This window comes from Malania oleifera, chromosome 8, assembly GCF_029873635.1.
Source record: "Malania oleifera isolate guangnan ecotype guangnan chromosome 8, ASM2987363v1, whole genome shotgun sequence".
Classification (NCBI taxonomy): domain Eukaryota; kingdom Viridiplantae; phylum Streptophyta; class Magnoliopsida; order Santalales; family Ximeniaceae; genus Malania; species Malania oleifera.
In genome coordinates, this window is record NC_080424.1 from 77642690 (window position 1) to 77658685 (window position 15996).

Here is a 15996-nt window from a genome sequence, read left to right on the forward strand (position 1 = left end):
TGCTCCAAATAATGGTACCCAAATTAAGTCTCACATTGAAGTAGCATGGAATTAGATGAGCATCCACTTTGCTAACCACCTGACAATTTTCTCCTCCAAGCTCTTCAAAACTACAACTAGAACCACATTCTAATGTCTGATTGCATAATCAAGTAGTGGGTTCCTTTCCCTATGAAATCACTCCAAAAGAGATGAGGAGCTACACAACTAAGGAATCAAGTGTACAATAGTTGTGTGCAACATAACAAAGCTCCCTTACCCTTCTCCTAACAAAATCTGAGTAAAGTGAGGATCTCAGCAATTATGGCAGGAACTAGTGCTTGCCTTTTGTGCTCCATCTCTGGAACCATGACAGCTCTATAATCAATAATATGAGTAGTTTAGGCAATAAGACTAACCCATAAACTAACAAAGCTAGTAGCTTGAGTTTTAACTTTGCATCTGAATCATCTAAGTGAGCCCTGAAAATCTTCTCACTATTATTCCAATCCCATCATTCAATTTTCACCTTTCTTATGTGTCTTTCTTTTTAATTCCTTAGCTTTACCTCCTACAACTTAGATCAATGTACAAACCAGGTTCATGTTTGGATCAAATAAGAGGACCTTATCATGTACAAGCTTGGTAACTTTGAGTAATTTTTCATAATCCCTAATAAACAGGATCATGTCAGTTGGTCCAAATATAAAGCATCAATAGATAGGGTCTTAATGCTGAATCATGAAGTATAACACTTTCCTATCCATGTCTACTTTAAGGACATCCATAATATGACTATAGGAAAAATTGAAGCCTTTTTGGTCTTCCACTAATAGGCAATTCCAATAATGTAGGATTCCATCCACACCTTGTTTTTTCACACAAAAATTTATTTTATCTGAAAAATTACTTTGAAAGTCTTGTGGGATGACATCATTCTCAATTGCATGCTTTTTTTCAGAATGGTATGCCTCTTCTACTACATTGATAGGTCTCACTGACATGTTGTATACCTATGCAATTTAATTCTATGATGAGAAAGATATTATGCAAAATAACATGGCATGTTGGCATGCTCTTAGGGATTATGTTTATAGCTCCATATGTCATAACATTTATATTCAACTTTATACACAAGGTTCAATCTTTATCTTATGTATAGGATGAAAGTTATCTAGCTCATGGTAAGGCTCTATATTACACAATTTTAAAGGCTTTTGGATTGTCTTTGAAGATAACAAATCAAGTGAAGGAGTTTTCATAAGGCCTAACAGGAGACAAGCCCTCAAAGGACCTTATTACTTCTTCCTTCTTCTATCTCCTTGATTACGCGCCAAAACTTCGTAATTGGGCATCTTAACCCGGGCTTTACGGTTTATATTTTTAATTAAATGTCAAAAATTGTCCAATATTTTAATAAAGTGCCAAAATCATCATTCTTGAATTTTAATGCACTATTTATGAAGTTTTGGAAATTTTTTGTTGCAAGAAAAATCTCGGAAATCAAAACCGACACCTATTTGTATTTCATGCATAACGTTTCCGTATGAACTTCGATCGAGACGATTCAAATTTTTGGAGAAAGAGGAAAGGATTAACTACAACTTTTGTGTTTTAAGTTTTTCGACAAATGCACTCCAGAAGAGTCTGATTTGCGATGAACAGAGAATGAAAAAAATAAAAAAAATCAAGTTGCTGAGTCAACCCTTTCCAAAGTGCTTGGGTCGTGGCTTCACGGATCCTAGGGCAACAGTCTACCTCTCCTATTTAATCCTTCTTTGCTCTCCCACACAGTTTGTGCCTCCGGCACCCTTCTCTCTCCCTCAAACTCTCCTCTCTTCTTCTCCTTTTCTTCTTCTTCTTCTTCTTCTTCTTCTTCTTCTTCTTCTTCTTCTTCTTCTCTTCTCTTTACTTTGATTTATTCTCGTCTTCTCACTCTTTCTCTATTTCTATTTGTTTTCTTTTTCTTTCCCTAAGCTCTACAAACCTGAGACTCACTCCCCCTTCTCTTATTCCCCTTTCTCTTCTTGCTTTTCCCTTTGTTCTGTCTTTGTTTCTCTTATTACTCTTCCCTAAACTCCTCTCTTCTCTATCCCCTGTTCTTTCCTTCTGTTGTTTTTCTTTTTTCTTTCTCTCACTCAATTTTCTTCTGTACGATCCCTCTGTTCAAGCAAACAAGTAGCTCCGTCTTCCCCAGCCAGATCTGTTGCTGCAGCCAAGCAACCCGAGCACACCCCCACCCAACTCCAGCCGCGCATAGTTGATGCAGTCAACCATACCAGCAGACCCGAGAAGCTCTCTGCACCTCGTGAAGCTCTCCAGCCACCCCCTACTGCTCTCTCCTCTGTTTCCCGAGCACAACAACCAGATTCTCAGCTCTTTGCTGCAACATCCTTGTTCCCCTCGGCCAGCAACAGCAACCATTCCCAGATGACCACCGCAACACCACCAGTCCACAGCCGGCAACACAGCCACCCAAGAGTCTCCTCTGCAAACAGCCAGCCTCTTGCTCTGTTTTGTTTCTCTCTCTCTCTCTCCTCTCTCTCTCTCTCTCTCTCTCTCTCTCTCTCTCTCTCTCTCTCTCTCTCTCTCTCGCTCTCTCTTATTTCTTTATTTAGTAATACTGATGTTTTGATTTGTTAATGTTACTTAAAAAAATCTGGATTTTTATGTTTTATTCTTATTGTAGTAGCTATTTAATATTTTTTTTTTTTTTCGTTTTGTTTTGATTTTCACATAATTTAGCGGTGGAGTGGTTTATTTCCGTAAATTCGGTAATTCTAAAAATATATATATAAAAGAATAAAAAAAAAGTGTTTTGGTTCAAAGAAATTAGGCTAGTCATCTTTTCAAGATTTAATTTTTATTTTCCGAAGCTTGATTTAGTTTAGGGTCGGTGTTTATTAAAGTTTGTGTTTTTATCGTGTTTTTTTTTTTTTTGTTTAATTCATTAATAATTTAGTTTTAATTCGAGGTCCTTCTTGTTAAAGGTTCAATTTTTATTGTATGCATTTGTGTCCGATTGAGTTTCCATTGCATGTTTTAATTCCTTATTTGTAGTTGCCATATTTTATAATGCATGTTTAGGTATTTCCTTAAGTAGACTAGAATTTCCATACTTGTTTTTTTAATTTAGTGAATGTTAGTTTTAGGGTTTTTAAATTACGTGCCTTTTAATTCGTCAGAAGTAAAATTGAACAACCTTGAAGACTCTGAATCTGAACCAAGTTCAGTGCATTTTTATTTTCAATTGGACGAACGTAAATTTTGAGATTAAACGCATTCCCTGAGGAGACGATCTAGTCCTTGGGCTTAATATTACACGACAAAACTCCTATACTTGGGATAGCTTCCGAGCTACTCATTTTTTTTCGAGTAAGTCAAGTTTTTGGCACCGTTGCCTGGGAATGTTGTTCTTAGTCTCAATTTTGCGTTTTTCCCATTATTTTTATTAGTTTTGTGAAAAAAAAAAGCATAAAAGAAAAATAGAAAAAAAATTTTGAGTTTTGAAAAAATGGTTGCACTTGCACCGCACATGATAATGGACTTTTTGCAGCTTGAATATGCCACTGCGTCCTCTTCCACTGTTCTTCTTTATGATGAGCTTAATTTCATGATGCAACACGGGAGGACGTCACTGCTACCCGAGTTCTACGAGACGGAATCTGAGTGCCCTTATCAGCACCTAGCAGAGTTTGAGTTAACCTGAAACATGTTTTTCTCTCATGCTAGAACTGACGAATCTACTAGACTGAATTTATTTCTTGCTACTTTGCAGGATATGGCACTGATTTGGTTTCATTCTATGAGACCTTATTCTATCACTAATTGGGTTGATATGGAGTGTGAATTCCTGCATGCATTTTGTCCCTCACAGAAAACTCAATTTTTGCAGGAACAGATTCTTAATTTTGTGCAGCAGGATGATGAGACATTTCGGGCTTGCTGGGAGCAATTCAAGGATCTACTAAGCACTTGTCCACATCACGAGTTCGACTCATGGAGGTTAGCTTATTGTTTTTATACTGCTCTTACCCTTGATTGCAAGTGTTTTGTCTAGACTATGTCTAATGGAGAGCCCGTCAGCGAGGATCCAGATCAGGTATTATCATTCTTTGATTACTTAGCTGACAATGTCCCACAGTGCAATACACGATACACTCCGGCACCCATGACTGCACACCCTATCAGCACAATTAGTGGTGGAGATGTATACAAGCCACCAAACTGTCCAAACAACCCTCCACCTCAATATCAGCCACAACAGATCTCTCCGAGCTGTACGTTGTCAGACCTTTTCGAGGATAGCATAACACAGATGGCGAACATGCTCCAACAATTCATGCAAACTCAAGTCGATCATAATAATGAATTGCAGGACACCATTAATGCGATAAGCACGCAGTTGGACATTTTAGAAAATGAAGAATTGCCCGTGGAACCTCAGCCTAGTCTTCAAGAGTACCAGCCGCCACACCAACAAATACACAATGTTTCTCTTGAGATAGCAGAGGCCACCACCACTTCGAGAAGCGAGAAAGAATTTCCCCAACCTGAGATGCTCATCATCAGACAACCAGTTGTCCCAACACTAGAAGTTATGGCTAAACTAGAAGAGGTCAAAGAAAAATCAGAGGAAACGGGGCCACAAGCGGAGCAGTTAGTTGATGAGGAGACTGATACTCATAGGGAGTACCAACCTGTGGTACCTCATACTTCGAGCTCAGAAATCGTGAAATTGTCACTCCTGCCTGAATCAGATGTTAAGGAGCCTAATGTAGAGGCAGACTCTTGCAGTGATATGATGATATGTACACCCGATAAAGAGGGTGATCAGTCTGGTGAGCATATAATTTTCAAAGAATCAGGTAAAACTTTTAATGTTAATTCTTTTGAAGAACTACAGGTAATTGCTCCAATAACTTCTCATCACACGTTAGTTTGTAAAGAAGCACATTTCCTGGACACAATGTTGAATAAAGACCCTTTCTTATCCACACACAAGGGTCAACCTGTGCACGTATTGTTTGGTATTTTGACACGCATTAATTCATTTGAGGCTGATTTTCATGCAGGTATGAAAACTGATCCACTGTGGCGGCTCAAATTTGGAGAACCGCCGATGCAATTTATAGACCTGCGGCCATTAGATGAAATTCCTCTAGAGCCTCCACCAAGACAATTGTGATGTTTTTCTTTCCCTTATTTTCCTTTTATTTTATCTTATTTTATTTTTAGTTAGTTTTCAAGTCTATTTTCTCGTAGTTCGATCTTTGTTTTCCATTATTTCGCCACTCAGGTACGCCTTACTTTTCCCGTGCACATTATTTTCTATTTCCCCTATGCTTTCACATTGAGGACAATGTTCCACTTTAGTTGGGGGGGGATGAGCATTCGTATGTGACACTGTGCACGTACACATACTAGGTTTTAAAAAAAGATCAAAAAAACAGAGAGAGAAATAAAGGAGGAGCACTGAAGGATTACATTGCATTATGTCGTGCTTAACACTGACTCATACATTTCACATACTTGCGTATAACTTCAGAATGACACACTTGAGTCAATGATGCGTAGTTTCTCTTTATATGACTTTATGACTCTATGAAGAATTGATTGGTAGTACATTCGTGTTAATTTAATTATATAATTTCCTGTATTTATACGGCATCTCACGAGACTGAATAAACACATTCACGTGATTCATTGCACTTAGGGTTTCCTGTGAGCACTGAGAGAGCACCCGTGGCGACTATGACACCTTGTCAGATATCCTTGAGCTATTTATCGTCCTTTTGAGCATTAATATCAAATCAGAGTTCATGGAACTCAATTCTCTTTTTCTGGATGATTCCTTTGTACACTAGTCTATGTTTTGATTTGCTAGCCTAGAGGTGAAACCTAGTGAGGAGATAGAAACCTAAGTTTTGTAGCCTACTCAAAATGTGAAGGCTGAGCCACCCCTAGAGATAGACTTAGTTCATGGACCAGTATTCGAGCTCAATTCCCATTAATGGTATGAAGATTACAAAAGAAGTGTTATGTTTGTCCTAATTGATCAAGAAAAGACAGAAAATGAAGAATGAGCAAAATAAAGAATAAGCAATACACATGTGCATGAAATGAAATGTCAATGCCAGCCCAAATACATATCACAAAAAGTCAAGGACGACATATGTTTTCCACGTATGAAGATGCTTCAACTGGTTAATGCCTCAAATGTATTCACGACAAGTTTGTGAATGAGTTGATCTAGGGTGGTCTCGGTTGGATATGGCGTGTAGGTGAGAAGATGCTAGGGTGAAGGACCCAACACCTCATAGATAGGCTAGATCCTTTCCAGACTAGTCCACTCCATATACTTAGCGTTGTTCCTTTTAATATGTGGGATGTTTGATCGCGAAACTCCTCCTCACATATGATAAGTGAACCCTTTTTCTTTGAGTGTTCTTGAGGGTATACCAGTTAGGCTGAGTCAAAGCGACTGTTCTGTAGGTGTCCACTGGTATCCTAGGTGCACTGAGTCACACATCACACACACCTCGAGAGTTTACCTGTTTATACTCGAACTTATATGATTGCATTAACTCTGAATGTGCCACTGATTAACTTCATGTGAGTATACTGCTCTCAAATCACATATAAATAATGAAACTTGCATGAGTGACGTGCTTTGGAGTCGTGTGCATTGAATATGAACAAACTTGTGTGAAATTCAGTTATGTTCTTGTATGTGAAGTGGTATAGTTATGTCACATGTGCACTAATTTCATGTTCACTGGAATTTGTAGTTGTAGGCACTGCCCTGAAATTCATTCACGTCATTTGCTGGAGACTAGCAAAACATTAGTTGGGGGTGTGATTACGCGCCAAAACTGCGTAATTGGGCATCTTAACCCGGGCTTTATGATTTATTTTTTTAATTAAATGTCCAAAATTGTCCAATATTTTAATAAAGTGCCAAAATCATCATTCTTGAACTTTAATGCACTATTTATGAAGTTTTGGTAATTTTTTGTTGCAGGAAAAATCTCAGAAATCAAAACCGACACCTGTTTGTATTTCATGCATAACTTTTCCATCTAAGTTCCGATCGAGACGATTCAAATTTATAGAGAAATAGGAAAGGATTATCTACAACTTTTATGTTTTGAGTTTTGCAAGAAATGGGTTCCATAAGAGTCATATTTGTGATGAATAGAGAATGAAAAAAATGAAAAAAATCAAGTTGCCGGGTCAACCCTTTCCAAACGGGTCGAGTCGTGGCTTCACGGATCCTAGGGCAACAAACTACCTCTCCTATTTAATCCTTCTTTGCTCTCCCACACAGTTTGTGCCTCCAGCACCCTTCTCTCTCCCTCAAACTCTCCTCTCTTCTTCTCCTTTTCTTCTTCTTCTTCTTCTTCTTCTTCTTCTTCTCTTCTCTTTACTTTGATTTATTCTCGTCTTCTCGCTCTTTCTCTGTTTCTATTTGTTTTCTTTTTCTTTCCCTAAGCTCTGCAAACCCGACACTCACTCCCCCTTCTCTTATTCCCCTTTCTCTTCTTGCTTTTCCCTTTGTTCTTTCTTTGTTTCTCTTATTACTCTTCCCTAAACTCCTCTCTTCTCTATCCCCTGTTCTTTCCTTCTGTTGTTTTTTTTTTCTTTCTTGCACTCAGTTTTCTCCCGTACGATCCCTCTGTTCAAGCAAACAAGTAGCTCTGTCTTCCCCATCCGGATCTATTGCTGCAGCCAAGCAACCCGAGCACACCTCCACCTAACTCCAGCCGCGCATAGCTGATGCAGTCAACCATACCAGCAGACCCGAGAAGCTCTCTGCACCCCGTGAAGCTCTCCGGCCACCCCCTGCTGCTCTCTCCTCTGTTTCCCGAGCACAACAACCAGATTCTCAGCTCTCTGCTGCAACATTCTTGTTCCCCTCGGCCAACAACAGCAACCATTCCCAGATGACCACCGCAGCACCACCAGTCCACAACCGGTGACACAGCCACCCGAGAGTCTCCTCTGCAAACAGCTAGCCTCCTGCTCTGTTTTGTTCTCTCTCTCTCTCTCTCTCTCTCTCTCTCTCTCTCTCTCTCTCTCTCTCTCTCTCTCTCTCTCTCTCTCGCTCTCTCTTATTTCTTTATTTAGTAATACTGATGTTTTGATTTGTTAATGTTACTTAAAAAAATCTGGATTTTTATGTTTTATTCTTATTGTAGTAGCTATTTAATATTTTTTTTTCATTTTTTTTTATTTTCACGTAATTTAGCGGTGGAGTGGTTTATTTCCATAAATTCGGTAATTCTAAAAAATATATATATATAAGAATAAAAAAAAAAGTGTTTTGGTTCAAAGAAATTAGGTTAGTCATCTTTTCAAGATTTAATTTTTATTTTTCGAAGCTTGATTTAGTTTAGGGTCGGTGTTTATTAAAGTTTGTGTTTTTATCGTGTTTTGTTTTCGTTTAATTCATTAATAATTTAGTTTTAATTCGAGGTCCTTCTTGTTAAAGGTTCAATTTTTATTGTATGCATTTGTGTCCGATTGAGTTTCCATTGCATGTTCTAATTCCTTATTTGTAGTTGCCATATTTTATAATGCATGTTTAGGTATTTCCTTAAGTAAACTAGAATTTCCATACTTGTTTTTTTAATTTAGTGAATGTTAGTTTTAGGGTTTTTAAATTACGTGCCATTTAATTCGTCAAAAGTAAAACTGAACAACCTTGAAAACTCTGAATCTGAACCAAGTTCAGTGCATTTTTATTTTCGATTGGATGAACGTAAATTTTGAGATTAAACGCATTCCCTGAGGAGACGATCTAGCCCTTGGGCTTAATATTACACGACAGAACTCCTATACTTGGGATAGCTTCCGAGCTACTCATTTTTTTCGAGTGAGTCACTCTTGCAAGGTATAAAGTCTGAGTATAGGACTGATACAAAGTAGTGAAGTGTGTAAATTAGAGCACTAATGAAATGCAAATGCATGAACATGGAAAAAACATATACACATGACATATTATAACCTAACAACATACAAACACAATACAAGAGCATATAACACATAATATAACTGCAAAAACATACACACATTCACGTAAGAGGCAGCTCGACTCTCGAATGTTCCTTAGTGGAGTCACCGAAGCTATCGACATTAGGTTTTAAGGATCCATTTGGGTTGCCAACATTTTCTTACTATTTTGACATCAAACCAATGTAGAGTACCAAACCATTGGACCTCTAACTTGCCTTTTCATTTTAGAAAAAATGAGTCCCTACTTTATTTTTTATTTTTATTTTTTTGAAAATGCAAAATAAAGGAAAACTTTTTAAGAGATTAGGTTCTAGAGTACAATTGTGAATAGGGAAGGTAACACTATAAATTCTCATTCTTGAGAATTCAAAGCGTTAACACCCTAAAACACCCATTCCATTGAATGGATGTCATGCTTATCTTGTGTGTGTGTCCCTTTTTGAAATGATTTTTGAAAAATAAACCTTTGAATTTTGGAAAAATAGGCGGTCAATAACCTGTAGAGATCGATCGACCACCCTCTGCAAGTTTTCATCCCTTTGAAATGGTTCATTTCAGAAAATGTTCAACCTTTGCTCCTTTTGAAAAGACTTTTGTAGGACTTGTGCAAAGGTTTAGGCCTCATCTAAGCCTAACTAATTTAATGCCAAATCAAAAAACCAAATAATAAAAAGAAGACATAGAAATATACTCATGCATACAAACAATGAAACAATGCAATGCAAATTTGAGTTCTTGTTTGAATGGCTGAATATACAAAGTAGATTCCCTAAATATCGTCAAAAGAGGAATCAAGTATCTATAGTTCCAAAAAAAAAAATATTCAAGTTTAAAAATTGTTGACCTTATTGGTCACGCCCGATTTTCATTATGACAAATACTCATTGTATCTAATGAGTGTTTGAGGTTTTGTGCAGGAACTAAAGGTGTTAAGACAAAGATGTGCACAAAGTCAAGAAAAGCTCAAAGACCAAAGTTTTATTTCATAATGTAATATATTTAATTGGTCTATAATAGTAAGTAGGTATTTGGTTTATAATAAGCTCACACACATCACATGTATGATTTACTACGTAAGTTCAAACCAAATCATGAATGAGAAAGGACCTTAGAAAGACCCTAGGGTGTATCCTTCGGTAGACCGACACCGGATTCTTTCGGTGTCTCTATTATGGACCCAAGTGCCTCTAGGACACTCACACTTTCACATATATGTGGTAGGCACTTACATAGGGCTTTATTGTATCAATACGGGACGAAAATGCACACTTGGTGCACTTTCGGTCGACCGGCCAACGCAGTTCACCTTAGCCTGGTCGACCGAACCGGCCCTAGGTCAACAGTTTGACCAAGGCCCGGTCAACCGAGCCCTTACAGTTCATTTGACCCCAGTCGACCGACCAACTTTGTACTCCAACAACCTGGTCGACCGGAGGGTCCTCGGGAGAATTCCCAGCGGTCTGGTCAACCGAACCATGCAGTTCAAAAAGGCCCGGTAGACCGAACCTCAGAAATTTGAAAAATCGCCTTGCCTCGATCGACTGACCACTCAGCTCAAAATACCTCTAGTCAACCGTACCATTTGAGTCCTGGTCGACCGAACCATTTCTGGTCGACCGGACCTCTCGGGTTGCCCTAATTTTTTACCGCAGTTAATATTTTTTAAACAGGGTTAAAATGCCTTAAACGTCATTAAACTTTTCTAATAATACCCAATAGGTCCCCAACGGTCATATTTGTAACACCCCGACCCCGAGGGCTCCGGGGATATTAACTTTTTACTATTGATTTACAGCGGAAGTAAATAAACTTGATTTTTATTAAACCAGAGCACTAATTATCTATATTATAATCATTTATTTCAAAAGAAGAAAAATTACACAAGTATAAATATCTGACATCATACTAATATTTCTAAACAAATCTTTATTTTTCTATCCCCACCCGCATGCTTGCTAAGCCTGATTTCCAACATACTCTTCAGAGTTATCTGAAATAAAAATATGATTGGAGTGAGACGACGCTCAGTAAGTAAATAAGATTATTATTAGTGTGTGGCCAAAATGAGCTTTTTAAAAATTTCATAAAATAATATTTAATACTATAACTTCAAAATTTCTTTTCGAATAAATATAAATTTAAAAATTTCTGCATAAAACTTTTATCATCAATTACAACAGTAAAATTTTATAATTATATACTATAACTGTTAAATTAAACTTTTAACTTTAAAATTGTAAAAATATTTAATGATAAATATATATATACTTTTCCTTATACGTTTTCCTTAAATCGTCATTTAAGCATCAAAATGATCATTTTCACGTAAACTTACATTTTCCTTCAAATCATCAGTAACTTTATAAACGTAATTAAATATGTATAAACATATATTATAAAAATCACCCTTAGGCCTGTTTGCCGTAAGTCATGTTTACCCCCATGACTGGGTTGTGCGGTCCGAAGACTGGACTTAGCTGGCTGACCGACCAAACTAAATCAACGTACGTAAACTTCAAATGAGATTTTCCTTATTAAGTCCTGGTCCGAAACCAGGTGTGCACTCAGGAGAAATCCACTAACATAAATAACCACTCTGTAAACAGTGTGGGTGCACTCTGATCCGTATAAACTTTAAGCTGCGGTACTGAGCATCTGTAACTTTGAACTTTCATTGCCATAAGGGGTTTTAAAATCATCTTATTATAATTTATGTAATTTAAAATAATATCGTAAAAATCTCATCTTTACTCATATTTTCATAAAAAATGCAACGTAGAAATAAACTCATGCCACACAATTTTTGTGTTTAAAATATATATAATTTTATTTTTGAATAGAAAGAAATGCTGAAAATTTACCCGAGGGGATTAGAACATTTTTTAGCCCAAAATAGATACAAGTATATTAAAGATAGAAATGGTATAATTAAATATGCGTAAAAATAAACTCATGGAAATTTTGTGGAACTAATTAACATAACTGAAATTTACTTATAAAATAAATTCGGGTATAAATTTTAAATAAAGAAAAACAAACTAACATAATCAAAATTTACTTACCTTCTTCCTTACGAACACTGTAACTATCTCAAAAAAATGAGATCGAAAAGAGTGGGTGATTGAGAACTTACTCAAAAATTCTCTCTCCACCACAATTTCTTTTACTCACTAATTATTCTCTTCCTTGGAAAATTGTTGTGAAAAATGAAGGTTGAGAGCTCCCTATTTATAGGAAAATTTTGGGGAAGAAATAGAATTTATAAAAGTGTGGGGAGATTGGTGAAATTATAATTTTTTTAAAATTAAAGAATGGGCAAGCGATGGGTAAGGTATGGGTTGAGTATGGGATGGGAATGGAGGCCATGTGGGAGTGCTTGCTACTATTCCCATTAAATAAATTTTTAATTAACCACTTACTTAATTAATTAATCAATTAGTTAATTAATTATTTTATTATTTTATTATTTTTCTTAATCATTATTATCATTATTATTATTATCATTGTTATTACTTTTAAACTATTTTTAGTATTTATTTATTTTATTATTTATTTTTGAACAAGAATTAAATTTAAATTTTAAAAACTCATGTGGGCCCCACATGGTCTTGTGGACCCTACACAACTTCGAGACCCGAATGGATCCTCTGTAACTCGAATAACTCTTATACGATTTTATGCATCTTACATAACTTTGAGATTTGTGTAAACCTCCATACGATTTCGGGACTCATGTGGGCCCCACACAATCTTGTGGGCCCCGCATAGAATACCTATATTATTATTATTTTATCATAGATTTCTACCAATTATGTCTGTCAAAACACTATTTTATGTATATATACTTATTTACGTGTACAAACAGTGTCTATCCTATTTATCCTATGAAATTCCATTTTGACCAGGCCGACCTCCAGGGAGCGACTGAGCCGCAATGGTCTCTGAGCACTTGCTTAGACAAGGTCTTTCTTAGGCATCAAACATGGAATCAAGGATCCTACAAAAAAACACTTCTGTTTTGATATTAACTCAATGACCATTTTTATTATTTTATTATTATTGTGCTTTAATCATATATATATTTTTCGATCCTCACAATCTCCCCTCCTTATAAAAATTTCGTCCTCGAAATTTGCTAATTTAAAATAAGTACTGTATAATTGGTTGCGTTATTTAAAAGAGTACATTGATTAACCATTTGACTAAGTCTTAGAATAGATTGAGGGTCAATTTGGCAAAGTATTTTATTTAGGGAATTGAAGTGTGAATCGTCGGTCTAATAGAGGTTGAAATGGAAAAGAAATTCAGAAGATGTAGAAAAGGATAATTATATATATGTATATATATTATACATGTCCTATAAATTAAAAATATACGAGATCTGGTCTTTAGAGCCTTAGATCAACGTCAACATCTATCGCAGTACTAACGATGTCACTGCTAACCGCCTGGGTTCTTTCTTGGTAGAGTTGACCTCTTATAATGTCGCCGGCTTGGGTCGGAAAAAGGGAGAGAATGCCCATTTGTTCGGCGAAGGAGGAAGAGCTGCCCTCTTCCCGAGTTATTGGTGGCCCGTGTATGAGTCTCAATGCGAATCGGATTTCCTTGCAATGGTGAAGTAGGCCAGCATTATCCGAAACCCTTAGTGTGGTGACTGCGATATTGCCATTGTAAGGGATATGACTCATTGGTGTGATATTAGTTGTAAGTTTCATAGTCGGAATATTCTCGATAAGGAAGACGGTTGGAAAAATGGCAGGGGCACTGCTCGGGTCGGTAATGGCGGAGGAGGTAATATGGAGAATTGATGAGGCAGTAGTTGAGATAGTGGCTTCTCCAACTGATTTCCACCTACGCCTACGGTTCTCAAACCAAAAGCGCACATTCCTCGGCTCGATTGGACCATACCTTCGAAGTTGTGCTGCAAGTAAGATAGTTCGCTCCATAGAAGGGAGTTCCCCTTGACTGCTGCAAAAGGCCTCCTCTAAAATCTCCAGCTGTGCCTTGCTAGGTTTCCATCTTTGGATTGGCGATCTAGTGCTGCTCTCAGCAGCTTGAGGAGTTGGGTGATTTGACAACATTTTTGAGTAATGAGACAACCAAAAGAAAAGTTGGGAAGAACTAATTTCTTCAAACCGAAATGTAGTTGTTCAAGATGGTAGAAAACTGTGATGCTTAGAGTTTGAGGAGGGCGTACCCTTTTTATAAGGGAATGACCGCATGTTGTGGAAATCGAGAGACAGCGACGTGTACTGCGAGAATCGAGGGAGAACGACACGTGTCACGGATATCAAGCAACGCATTTTGCACAAATCGATTGATAACGATGTGTGTTGTGAGAACCGAGAGGGGGTGACGCGTGTCACAGATATCGATTATCGCTTTTTGCACAAATCGAGGGAGAACGACGTGTGTCACGAGAATCAAGAGAGAGCGACGCATGTCACGGATATTGAGCAACACGTTTTGCACAAATCGAGGGATAGCGACATGTGTCGCGAAAATTGAGCGAGCAACACGTATTGCAAAATTTGTAGACTCTAGGTTCTTTTTATGTTTTTACATCTTTATTAATGCTTTAACTATAATTAATTTTATCCTTAGATCACCACTTGAATGGGTGGCATAGTGGTAAGGAACCGGCCGTGCATCCATGTGATCGTGGGTTCGAGTCCCCACTATGCCCAAGTGGTCTCATGCCCTGGCCTTACTTCGGGGGTAAGTGAACTATAGCCGATGATTTCCACCCATGAGGCCCTCCTTTTTTTTTTTTAACTGCAAGAGTACCCCTTATATATTTCATTGTTATTATTATTATTATTATTATTATTATTATATCAAATATATGTTAGGCATGTTTGGCCGATTGAAGATTTGACATTGATTAGTTATTTGAAGGAAATTAGTTAATTTTTATATTGTTTTCATTAATGAAATTTTTACTATATAAAGTTTTTTTTTTTTTTAGAAAATTTTAAGTTGTATTAACTTTTATAAATTTATACAAAATTTAAGATTTTGTCAAAATTTGTACTCCTAAATCAAACTTGGATATTTGATGGAAATTGAATATGCAATGGAAAAAAAAAAAAACAAAAATAGATATACATATTTAACTTGCACACGCTAAGGAATTTTTTTTTTTTAATTTAAATATAATAAGTAATATTTAAATGATATTCAATTCCTTATATACTAATACAAAATAAAAATTAAAGATTTTGTCAAAATATGTATTCCTAAATTAAGCTTGAATGTTTTGTTGATAACTGAATATGTAATATAAAAATACATATTCATATCCAACTTATACATGCAAAGAAATTTTGGATAAATTCAGATTTCATAATAAACCGTTTGTTTATATCTATTTGTATGTATAGCACTTCTAAATTCAATAGGGTCTAATAGGTTATTTCTTATATATTTAGTGAAAATAACAACAGTAAAAATAATTAAATCTTAGATATTATTATTATATTTATATATATATATAAATTTTAAATTATTAATGCATTTGACAATTAATTATGAATCATCAATATAAGTACGTGTTTCTACAAACATAAATAACATATTTAAATTAATTAACGTGTCTTCAATAATACTACTATTTTTCTTAGAGAATTTATGATTATTACCTGTCCTTGAGAGCCTCCACGATAATCGCATTTCCTCCAATGCTACTATCTTTAGGATCCATTCTTAAATAATGATCAAATGTTATTTAAAATCATAAATCTATTATTAACGTATAAAATATAACAAACTAAAATAATTATTCTAAACTACTCAATCCTACCCAAATCATGTTTTACGCCTAAGCTTTGGTAAAATTATTTCTTAAAGTCTACAAAACCTATAACCTATTGCTCTGATACCAAATGTAACACCCTGATCCCAAGGGGTCCGGGATATTAACTTTTTACTATTGATTTACAGCGAAAGCAAATAAACTCGATTTTTATTAAACCAGAGCACTAATTATCCATATTACAA